Below are 12,056 nucleotides of genomic sequence, written 5' to 3' on the forward strand. Positions count from 1 at the left end.
GGGTTATGGTGGTGGAGGTCCTCCTACAGTAGACTGGGTTATGGTGGGGGAGATCCTTCCTACAGTAGACTGGGTAATGGTGGTGGAGATCGACCCTACAGTAGACTGGGTTATGGTGGTGGAGATCGACCCTACAGTAGTCTGGGTAATGGTGGTGGAGATCGACCCTACAGTAGACTGGGTTATGGTGGGGGAGGTCCTCCTACAGTAGACTGGGTTATGGTGGTGGAGATCGACCCTACAGTAGACTGGGTTATGGTGGTGGAGATCGACCCTACAGTAGACTGGGTTATGGTGGTGGAGATCGACCCTACAGTAGACTGGGTAATGGTGGTGGAGATCGACCCTACAGTAGACTGGGTTATGGTGGTGGAGATCGACCCTACAGTAGACTGGGTTATGGTGGTGGAGATCGACCCTACAGTAGACTGGGTAATGGTGGTGGAGATCGACCCTACAGTAGACTGGGTTATGGTGGTGGAGATCGACCCTACAGTAGACTGGGTAATGGTGGTGGAGATCGACCCTACAGTAGACTGGGTAATGGTGGTGGAGATTGACCCTACAGTAGACTGGGTTATGGTGGGGAGATCCTTCCTACAGTAGACTGGGTTATGGTGGTGGAGATCGACCCTACAGTAGACTGGGTTATGGTGGTGGAGATCGACCCTACAGTAGTCTGGGTAATGGTGGTGGAGATCGACCCTACAGTAGACTGGGTTATGGTGGGGGAGGTCCTCCTACAGTAGACTGGGTTATGGTGGTGGAGATCGACCCTACAGTAGACTGGGTTATGGTGGTGGAGATCGACCCTACAGTAGACTGGGTTATGGTGGTGGAGATCGACCCTACAGTAGACTGGGTAATGGTGGTGGAGATCGACCCTACAGTAGACTGGGTTATGGTGGTGGAGATCTACAGTAGACTGGGTTATGGTGGTGGAGATCGACCCTACAGTAGACTGGGTTATGGTGGTGGAGATCGACCCTACAGTAGACTGGGTAATGGTGGTGGAGATCGACCCTACAGTAGACTGGGTTATGGTGGTGGAGATCGACCCTACAGTAGACTGGGTAATGGTGGTGGAGATCGACCCTACAGTAGACTGGGTTATGGTGGTGGAGATCGAACCTACAGTAGACTGGGTAATGGTGGTGGAGATTGACCCTACAGTAGACTGGGTAATGGTGGTGGAGATCGACCCTACAGTAGACTGGGTTATGGTGGTGGAGATCGAACCTACAGTAGACTGGGTTATGGTGGTGGAGATCGAACCTACAGTAGACTGGGTAATGGTGGTGGAGATCGACCCTACAGTAGACTGGGTTATGGTGGTGGAGATCGACCCTACAGTAGACTGGGTTATGGTGGTGGAGATCAACCCTACAGTAGACTGGGTTATGGTGGTGGAGATCGACCCTACAGTAGACTGGGTAATGGTGGTGGAGATCGACCCTACAGTAGACTGGGTTATGGTGGTGGAGATCGAACCTACAGTAGACTGGGTAATGGTGGTGGAGATTAACCCTACAGTAGACTGGGTTATGGTGGTGGAGATCGACCCTACAGTAGACTGGGTTATGGTGGTGGAGATCAACCCTACAGTAGACTGGGTTATGGTGGTGGAGATCGAACCTACAGTAGACTGGGTAATGGTGGTGGAGATTAACCCTACAGTAGACTGGGTTATGGTGGTGGAAATGGGTTGTTGGTAGGAGAATTATGAACCCAAATATGACTATTATTATATTTTTCAGTGGAGTATAATCGTTGAGTGATTATGAAAGGAGATTGGATTGGTGCCATGATAGAGCAAAGGCTTAATTTGTGAAGAAATAAGGAAATAATATGAAATGTGAATACAGATTTACTGTTTGACATTTAACAAGGCTCTCTGAGCTAAGAGAGCTTAAGTTTTTTTGACAGAGTAATTCATGGGTTTAGAACGTTCAGGCTAAGGTTTTTACTATGACTAAATGACTCATATTTGTCTGTGAGATTTAATAATAATTGGTTGGGTGCTCAAGACACTTTACATTATATGAAAGGGCTGCCCTGAGAGTAGTGCCGAATCGTACCTACCCATCAGTCTCTCTCTCTCTCTCTCTCTCTCTCTCTCTCTCTCTCTCTCTCTACCTCTCTCTCTATCTCTCTCTCTCTCTACCTCTCTACCTCTCTCTCTCTCTCTACCTCTCTCTCTCCCTCTCTCTCTATCTCTATCGCTCTCTCTCTCTACCTCCCTACCTCTCTCTCTCTCTACCTCTCTCTCTCTCTCTCTCTCTCTCTCTCTCTCTCTCTCTCTCTCTCTCTCTCTCTCTCTCTCCAGTAACAATAACAGGCCTGCCAGGCTACCGGATGTGTTAGCACTCCAGCCCCAACTCTGTTACATAACACCTGTCAGAGGGGAGGAAGGATGAAACATACACTCTCTCTCTCTCTGTATATATCTCTCTCTCTCCCTCCACTCCAGTCCTGCCTCCATCGAAAAGCAAGCTCCGAGCTCAGATTCCTCCACACACACACACACACACACACACACACACACACACACACACACACACACACTCCTAACCCCCAAACATACACGCCTACACAAACCCACCGTTGCCTTGCCCTGTGCTCATCTCACGAACCGTCAGCCTAATTACAATGAAGCCTGTGGTGTTAGCCTGTGGTGTTAGCCTGTGGTGTTAGCCTGCTGTGACGCCGCGACGACACTCCTTAACTGTCCACTTTGATCATAGCCCGCCGACACCACGCCGGCATGCCGTGAGCACCCATTTATCTCACAAAGTAGCAAGGAGTCAATTATTTTCCCCCTGATGTTTCTATAGTTATCAATACGTTGTTATCTCCATTCTATTGGCATTCTTCATATCTGTCACACAACTCCAAAAGCCCCCGTAAACCACCACCCCCCCTCCCGCTCCATATCAATAAGAATATCCTTCCTATATGCCTCATTCTCCACCCTCCTTCCATATCTTTCAATGTGTCCCCAACACTACAGGAACATTTGATAAGACATGAACCCCATCCTATCAACCGCTAAAGGACATGCTTGACGACGTAGTCAGCAACAGACGACAGGCTTGTTTCCAACATACAACGTACATCCGTCCATCGCTCCCCACTTTGAAAATAGAAACTCAGAGGGAGGTGGCCTGACATCAAAGATCCACCGTCCGCGAGGACTAATTGTGCAACCTGATAAGCCATGCAGTCAAAGGTTCCAGGTTTTATTAGTGTTAGGTTATAAACAGGAGTGTATATGTGAGAAAGACAGACAGACAGACAGACAGACAGACAGACAGACAGACAGACAGACAGACAGACAGACAGACAGACAGACAGACAGACAGACAGACAGACAGACAGACAGACAGACAGACAGACAGACAGACAGACAGACAGACAGACAGACAGACAGACAGACAGAGGCTGACTGATTGACTGACTGACTGACCAAGCAGACCAGACAGACAGATCTGACAGACCAGACAGACAGACCAAACAGACCTGACAGACCAGACAGACAGACAAAACAGACCAAACAGACCAGACAGACCTGACAGACCAGACAGACAGACCAAACAGACCAAACAGACCAGACAGACCTGACAGACCAGACAGACAGACCAAACAAACCAGACAGACTGTTAGTATTAATCTGCCACAGTGTTGCATAACAGATGGTTAACAGAATTTGGAGCTGCTCCTGTTGATGCTTGGTTGGCCTACATACAGCAGGGCCTGCTTGGTTGGCCTACATACAGCAGGGCCTGCTTGGTTGGCCTACATACAGCAGGGCCTGCTTGGTTGGCCTACATACAGCAGGACCTGCTTGGTTGGCCTACATACAGCAGGGCCTGCTTGGTTGGCCTACATACAGCAGGGCCTGCTTGGTTGGCCTACATACAGCAGGGCCTGCTTGGTTGGCCTACATACAGGGCCTGGGCAGCCTGGGCAAGCCAAATCAATGATGTAATGTCATTAAATTGTCTGACTGAGTTCTTTAATCCACCTTTTTGTTCACTTCACTTTTCTTCTCATCACACTCCATGTCACCTGAAGATCCAGTCACGCGAATGAGAGAGCATCGGATCAATGGTTTGTGGTTCTTCCCTTCCCCAGGCCTCGTGGAACATTATAACTATATTTAACACTAAAGTTATAGACTCAGCGATATGACGTAAATGCAGAAGTTAAACAGCATAGTGGGTCAATTTCCACAATAACTAAGAGTGTTGAAACCTCTATGCTGTATTGGTGTCCTTGACTACCAAGCTGTGATCAGCATGAAGCAAACCCCAGAATATGCGTAGATACTGTATGTGACTGTGTGAGAGCAAAGTCTTTGCATCTCACTCATCTCAATATCTGTGGTGCTGCTTGTGGCAACGTCATTTCACTCTTTAACATTTTGCTGTAGTTGTATATCACAGATAAGAATACATGTACCTGCCCAGACCCCTGCTCTCTCAGACGGCTTCGTGCTGCTGAATGCTTGTTTATTTACCCTGTACGTGACTGTCACAAGAGGCACCACTGCAGGGAGCAAAGCAACAGCTGTGAAAAAGCAAGCCAAGCCATTAAAAGTTCCCTGGCCTTTATTTTGCACCCAACGGTTCTAACCCAAGGAATCCGCTTTTTCACAGACTCATTTAGATCAAAGCCTGTTGTTGCAAGTCCCTGCTCTTTTCTGCTCATTGAATATGCATGATATTTCCATTCCCATCACAATATACTGCTGTTTGGTATGGAGGAGAGGAGAGGAGAGGCAGACGGAGGGAGGGAGGGAGGAGGGAGGGAGGGAGGGAGGGAGGGAGGGAGGGAGGGAGGGAGGGAGGGAGGGAGGGAGGGAGGGAGGGAGGGAGGGAGGGAGGGAGGGAGGGGGAGGGGGAAATTCACCAGGCAGCCATGCTCCACTCAGAAGCCGACAATGAGCCACTGTGTGACCTGTCACTGCAGGGCCCGGCGCCTCCGCTACCTGAAGTCACTGCAGGGCCCGGGCGCCTCCGCTACCTGAAGTCACTGCAGGGCCCGGCGCCTCCGCTACCTGAAGTCACTGCAGGGCCCGGGCGCCCTCGTTGCCTGAAGTCACTGCAGGGCCCGGCGCCTCCGCTACCTGAAGACACTGCAGGGCCCGGGCGCCCGCGTTGCCTGAAGTCACTGCAGGGCCCGGCACATACGCTACCTGAAGTCACTGCAGGGCCCGGGCGCCTCCGCTACCTGAAGACACTGCAGGGCCCGGGCGCCCGCGTTGCCTGAAGTCACTGCAGGGCCCGGCACCTCCACTACCTGAAGTCATTGCAGGGCCCGGGCGCCTCCGCTACCTGAAGACACTGCAGGGCCCGGGCGCCCGCGTTGCCTGAAGTCACTGCAGGGCCCGGCACCTCCACTACCTGAAGTCATTGCAGGGCCCGGGCGCCCGCGTTGCCTGCCGTTCACTCTCTCCCTGCCTGTTTATTAGCTAACAATACAGAGGAACTTAAACACAAACACCCGTCCTCTCATTGCATTATTAGTTCTATTCACCCTGTTAGATAAACCATTTATCCATGTTGCCCACTACTGTAACACCATCTGTGTACTTCACCAAGTTCCAGTACCTTCCGTTCTCTGGTCTTCCCTGCCATCTCTGTGTTAGAGATAAACACTGGATAAACCTTTACCTGAAATTACCTGGTCTCATACCACAGTACAGTGTATGAGCAACAGGCACGGAGACGCAGCAAGACAGAATAGACAGTCACCAAGAAGCAGCAGGGACTGCTGGTTCACTTCAGACTGATTAGGCATGCAACCTCCGGACTAATCCAGAAGCCTCTTTAACCACAGAAAATAACCAATCAAAAGGAGTCGGCTGAGTGCAGTTTTCAGTTCATCTCTCACAATTAAGCCTCTGTGGTTCAGCGAGGAGTGGAGCTTGATTGTGTCTGCTGTGTAACTCTATGGTAAACATGCTGTAAAGAAGGGGAGCAGGGGGCTGAATGATGCCTCAGCCGCTGTTAAAAAATGCACATTCTGGTCTGCCAGCCTTAGCAAGCTGCTTTCAGCTGCATGTCATCCAAACTGGGTCAGCACCACCCCCACCACACACACACAAACGTGTGCGCGCACACACACACTCACACACCCCTGACAGATGCATTTCTCATGCTTTTGGAAATCTAGTCCTAGCTATAGCACTTGCCCTGTGGAAATTATGACTCAACTAAAATCTAATATAATAAAGTAAAAATCTAATAATAGAGGTAGCTAGTGAGGTAAAGGTGTCTGGGTGGTAGAAATACTGGACATCAGGAAAGGAGGTGAAGTCGGTCCTGGGATGTGCGAGCACACAGAGCCAAAATCACCCTGTACCACAGAAAATAGACACACCAGTAGAGACAGATAGTAGGAAACGCACCAGTTGCTACCCCTGATATTTAGTCCAGAGACACTTTTTACATCTCCTCCGCTCAGCTCAGATCTAAACTGAGCAGGAGTGGCACTCCTGAAGGGAGACCTGGGTTCAAATCCTATTCGACACCATTGCAAATAGCTGTGTTTGATTCAGCTTGCCCAACCATCTGACGCTCTCGGTAGACTAGAACAAACACTCAATGTATTTAAAGGTTCAATGCAGCCCTTCAGATCTCAATATCACATCCTTTCTGGGTACCAGATCTCAATATCACATCCTTTCTGGGTAACAGATCTCAATATCACATCCTTTCTGGGAAACAGATATCAATATCACATCCTTTCTGGGTAACAGATCTCAATACCACATCCTTTCTGGGTACCAGATCTCAATATCACATCCTTTCTGGGTAACAGATCTCAATATCACATCCTTTCTGGGTACCAGATCTCAATATCACATCCTTTCTGGGTAACAGATCTCAATATCACATCCTTTCTGGGTACCAGATCTCAATATCACATCCTTTCTGGGTAACAGATCTCAATATCACATCCTTTCTGGGTACCAGATCTCAATATCACATCCTTTCTGGGTAACAGATCTCAATATCACATCCTTTCTGGGTAACAGATCTCAATATCACATCCTTTCTGGGTAACAGATCTCAATATCACATCCTTTCTGGGTACCAGATCTCAATATCACATCCTTTCTGGGTAACAGATCTCAATATCACATCCTTTCTGGGTAACAGTTATGAACCTTACTGTTCTTTTATTTTTGTAAATTAAAATGGTCAAAAATAAACAAAAATAGCTTCTTAGCAAACAATACATTGCTCAAGCAACAATTTAGCTAGGACTGTCTGGGAGTGGTCTAAGTGAGGTGGCCAATTGGATGGATATGTAACCTGAAAACGAGCTGTTGTTGAAACTCTTTGTTAGGTTTGAAACTCTCTGTTATTGGTCTGTTAACTTATAGCGCCTGGTGATGTCGCCCGGCAGACCAAAACTCCACCCCAGCAGAACAGGCAGTGTTTTCAAACAGCTCTTACACTAAAACGGCATTAGCATGATTTTCACAATTTCACAGTATTATTCCAACTTCAGTGTGTAAATATACAGTATATAAAACACAGGTAAATCAGGTTTGTTGTATGCAGTAGATGAATGATAGGGGGGGCTGTGTTGAAGCCACTTCAGTGTGTAAATATACAGTATATAAAACACAGGTAAATCAGGTTTGTTGTATGCAGTAGATGAATGATAGGGGGGCTGTGTTGAAGCCACTTCAGTGTGTAAATATACAGTATATAAAACACAGGTAAATCAGGTTCGTTGTATGCAGTAGATGAATGATAGGGGGCTGTGTTGAAGCCACTTCAGTGTGTAAATATACAGTATATAAAACACAGGTAAATCAGGTTTGTTGTATGCAGTAGATGAATGATGGGGGCTGTGTTGAAGCCACTTCAGTGTGTAAATATACAGTATATAAAACACAGGTAAATCAGGTTTGTTGTATGCAGTAGATGAATGATAGGGGGGCTGTGTTGAAGCCACTTCAGTGTGTAAATATACAGTATATAAAACACAGGTAAATCAGGTTTGTTGTATGCAGTAGATGAATGATAGGGGGGCTGTGTTGAAGCCACTTCAGTGTGTAAATATACAGTATATAAAACACAGGTAAATCAGGTTCGTTGTATGCAGTAGATGAATGATAGGGGGCTGTGTTGAAGCCACTTCAGTGTGTAAATATACAGTATATAAAACACAGGTAAATCAGGTTTGTTGTATGCAGTAGATGAATGATGGGGGGCTGTGTTGAAGCCACTTCAGTGTGTAAATATACAGTATATAAAACACAGGTAAATCAGGTTTGTTGTATGCAGTAGATGAATGATAGGGGGGCTGTGTTGAAGCCACTTCAGTGTGTAAATATACAGTATATAAAACACAGGTAAATCAGGTTTGTTGTATGCAGTAGATGAATGATAGGGGGCTGTGTTGAAGCCACTTCAGTGTGTAAATATACAGTATATAAAACACAGGTAAATCAGGTTTGTTGTATGCAGTAGATGAATGATAGGGGGGCTGTGTTGAAGCCACTTCAGTGTGTAAATATACAGTATATAAAACACAGGTAAATCAGGTTTGTTGTATGCAGTAGATGAATGATAGGGGGCTGTGTTGAAGCCACTTCAGTGTGTAAATATACAGTATATAAAACACAGGTAAATCAGGTTTGTTGTATGCAGTAGATGAATGATAGGGGGGCTGTGTTGAAGCCACTTCAGTGTGTAAATATACAGTATATAAAACACAGGTAAATCAGGTTTGTTGTATGCAGTAGATGAATGATAGGGGGCTGTGTTGAAGCCACTTCAGTGTGTAAATATACAGTATATAAAACACAGGTAAATCAGGTTTGTTGTATGCAGTAGATGAATGATAGGGGGGCTGTGTTGAAGCCACTTCAGTGTGGAAATATACAGTATATAAAACACAGGTAAATCAGGTTTGTTGTATGCAGTAGATGAATGATAGGGGGGCTGTGTTGAAGCCGCCATCTCCAGTTCTATTAATGTCTACATTCATTTCTGATGTGTTTATTATATTACAGACACCTTAAACATTACAATTGAATTCGTTTTTATATATATATATTTTTAAATTGCTTAATTATAGCATAATGTTATAGAGATGACTAATGATACTGTCCCCACTAATACAACAGAAATACTTAAATACATGTAATTTTGTCCTTGAAACATTTAATTGAAATACTGTAGAATTCCATTCATTCCTATGGAGGACTGCTCCTACCGACCGACCAGTGGCTTCAAAGTCTCTCAATGGCCAATAGCATCAGCAATCTAAGGTTTATGTACATCCTGGTTTGAACCCAGCTGCGCCTGAAGGCTGAAGCCAGACACCTCAAAGCTGCCAGCCCAATGTGTGATGTCACCTCCCACATCCATGGTGCGTGTGTCCTGTGAGCGAAGCCATTTACACTCCGGAACATACGGAACAACACATTCAAAACAATCTGTTCTCTTCCAGCCTGACCATGGAAACACGCCGCACTGTTCTAACACCAGACAAGACATATGTCTTGTTGATGACGTCACGTCAATAGGAGGGGAATCATAGGACTGAAATGTCTTGTTGATGACGTCACGTCAATAGGAGGGGAATCATAGGACTGAAATGTCTTGTTGATGACGTCATGTCAATAGGGGGAGAATCATAGGACTGAAATGTCTTGTTGATGAAGTCACGTCAATAGGAGGGGAATCATAGGACTGAAATGTCTTGTTGATGACGTCACGTCAATAGGAGGGGAATCATAGGACTGAAATGTCTTGTTGATGACGTCACGTCAATAGGAGGGGAATCATAGGACTGAAATGTCTTGTTGATGACGTCACAACAATAGGAGGGGAATCATAGGACTGAAATGTCTTGTTGATGACGTCACGTCAATAGGAGGGGAATCATAGGACTGAAATGTCTTGTTGATGACGTCACGTCAATAGGGGGGGAATCATAGGACTGAAATGTCTTGTTGATGACGTCACGTCAATAGGAGGGGAATCATAGGACTGAAATGTCTTGTTGATGACGTCACGTCAATAGGAGGGGAATCATAGGACTGAAATGTCTTGTTGATGACGTCACGTCCATAGGAGGGGAATCATAGGACTGAAATGTCTTGTTGATGACGTCACGTCAATAGGAGGGGAATCATAGGACTGAAATGTCTTGTTGATGACGCCACGTCAATAGGAGGGGAATCATAGGACTGAAATGTCTTGTTGATGACGTCACGTCAATAGGAGGGGAATCATAGGACTGAAATGTCTTGTTGATGACGTCACGTCAATAGGAGGGGAATCATAGGACTGAAATGTCTTGTTGATGACGTCACGTCCATAGGAGGGGAATCATAGGACTGAAATGTCTTGTTGATGACGCCACGTCAATAGGAGGGGAATCATAGGACTGAAATGTCTTGTTGATGACGTCACGTCAATAGGAGGGGAATCATAGGACTGAAATGTCTTGTTGATGACGTCACAACAATAGGAGGGGAATCATAGGACTGAAATGTCTTGTTGATGACGTCACGTCAATAAGGGGGAATCATAGGACTGAAATGTAGAAATAGAAATCTAATCTATAAAACGTGTATGTCTGTGTGTGTATCTGTGTGTATGTCTGTGTGTGTGTCTGTGTGTATGTCTGTGTGTGTGTCTGTGTGTGTGTCTGTGTGTCAACATACAAACAGATCGGCCTACCTGCACCTGTCTGCAGTTTAAGTAATGGCTTGTGCTGATGCAGTCCTCCCAGCACAATTACCTTACGCCTTAGGAGAAAACAACAACAGCAAGACAAGCACCCCCCCTCTCTCTCTCTCTCTCTCTCTCTCTCTCTCTCTCTCTCTCTTGCTCTCTCTCTTTTCCCAGCATAATGACCCCCAGGTTTAATGCCGAGGTACACATCACCTCAAGCTGTACCCGGTCAAAGGTCACCAATCTGAGGTTCATCTAAGGTGAAGTAAAGACAGAGGCTGCCACCAATAATAATGATGAATATAAAACATCTCAGAAACTTTGATTGTCACTGCAGAAATTCCCAGTGGGAGCCACCAAGCTATGGCGACACTTGCGTGAAACAGTGAAATTGATATTCCCTCCCAGTGATGTGATGTACTCAGCCGTCCAGTGTGAGCGAACAACTGATTTACAAGAATGAATGGATTAATTTAGATAATATTGTGAGTGTGATGAATCATTTCATTAATCATGCCCTTTTTGGGAGGGAAATGGTATGTGACATAACGCGAGCAGTTTCATGATTAACAATATCTTTATGAAGCCGGATGGAGCTGGGGCCAGGACATGCATGGGGCCTCTGTGGTGTGGGAACCATGCCAGCTAGCATAACCTCCGCATCACAGCTAGTTTAATCAAAGTGTCACTGTCTGTCGTTTCGTGGCTGATGGCAGAGAGAGACACAGAGAGAGACACAGAGAGACACAGATATAGGGAGAGAGAGACACAGAGAGAGAGAGAGAGAGAGAGAGAGAGAGAGAGAGAGAGAGAGACAGAGAGAGACAGAGACTGAGACAGAGAGAGACATGGAGAGAGAGAGCCAGTGGATATGTGGCTTATTGCACTGGGTACACTGCCCTTTACCTTGGCCAATAAGGAGAAGAGATCTCAATGATCAGAATCTGAATCTTTCAGGCTTGTGGTCTGAGTGACAGTGATGTAATACACACACACTAGAATCCACACACATGCACACGCACACAAACACACACACACACAACACACGTACACACCGTCAAAGATGTGACTTTAATGAGGCAATGCATGAGTATGTATGATGTGGAATCTAAGTAGCTTGTGACATCATCATGTGGCATCATCATTAGACATTTTGAAACTGGCACACAGCCTCAGGGAGTGGTGGGGAGACTCTGCACTTTTGGTCTTCCAGCATAATAAAGGTTGTGACTCATGATGCTGCAACACAGCTAAGGAGGAGTAGTGCTCTGCTCAGGGATTGGTGCTCATTCTCCAGCTAGGGAGGAGTAGTGCTCTACTCAGGGCTTGGTGCTCATTCTCCAGCTA

This window comes from Oncorhynchus tshawytscha, linkage group LG13 (genome assembly GCF_018296145.1).
Source record: "Oncorhynchus tshawytscha isolate Ot180627B linkage group LG13, Otsh_v2.0, whole genome shotgun sequence".
In the NCBI taxonomy this organism is placed as follows: domain Eukaryota; kingdom Metazoa; phylum Chordata; class Actinopteri; order Salmoniformes; family Salmonidae; genus Oncorhynchus; species Oncorhynchus tshawytscha.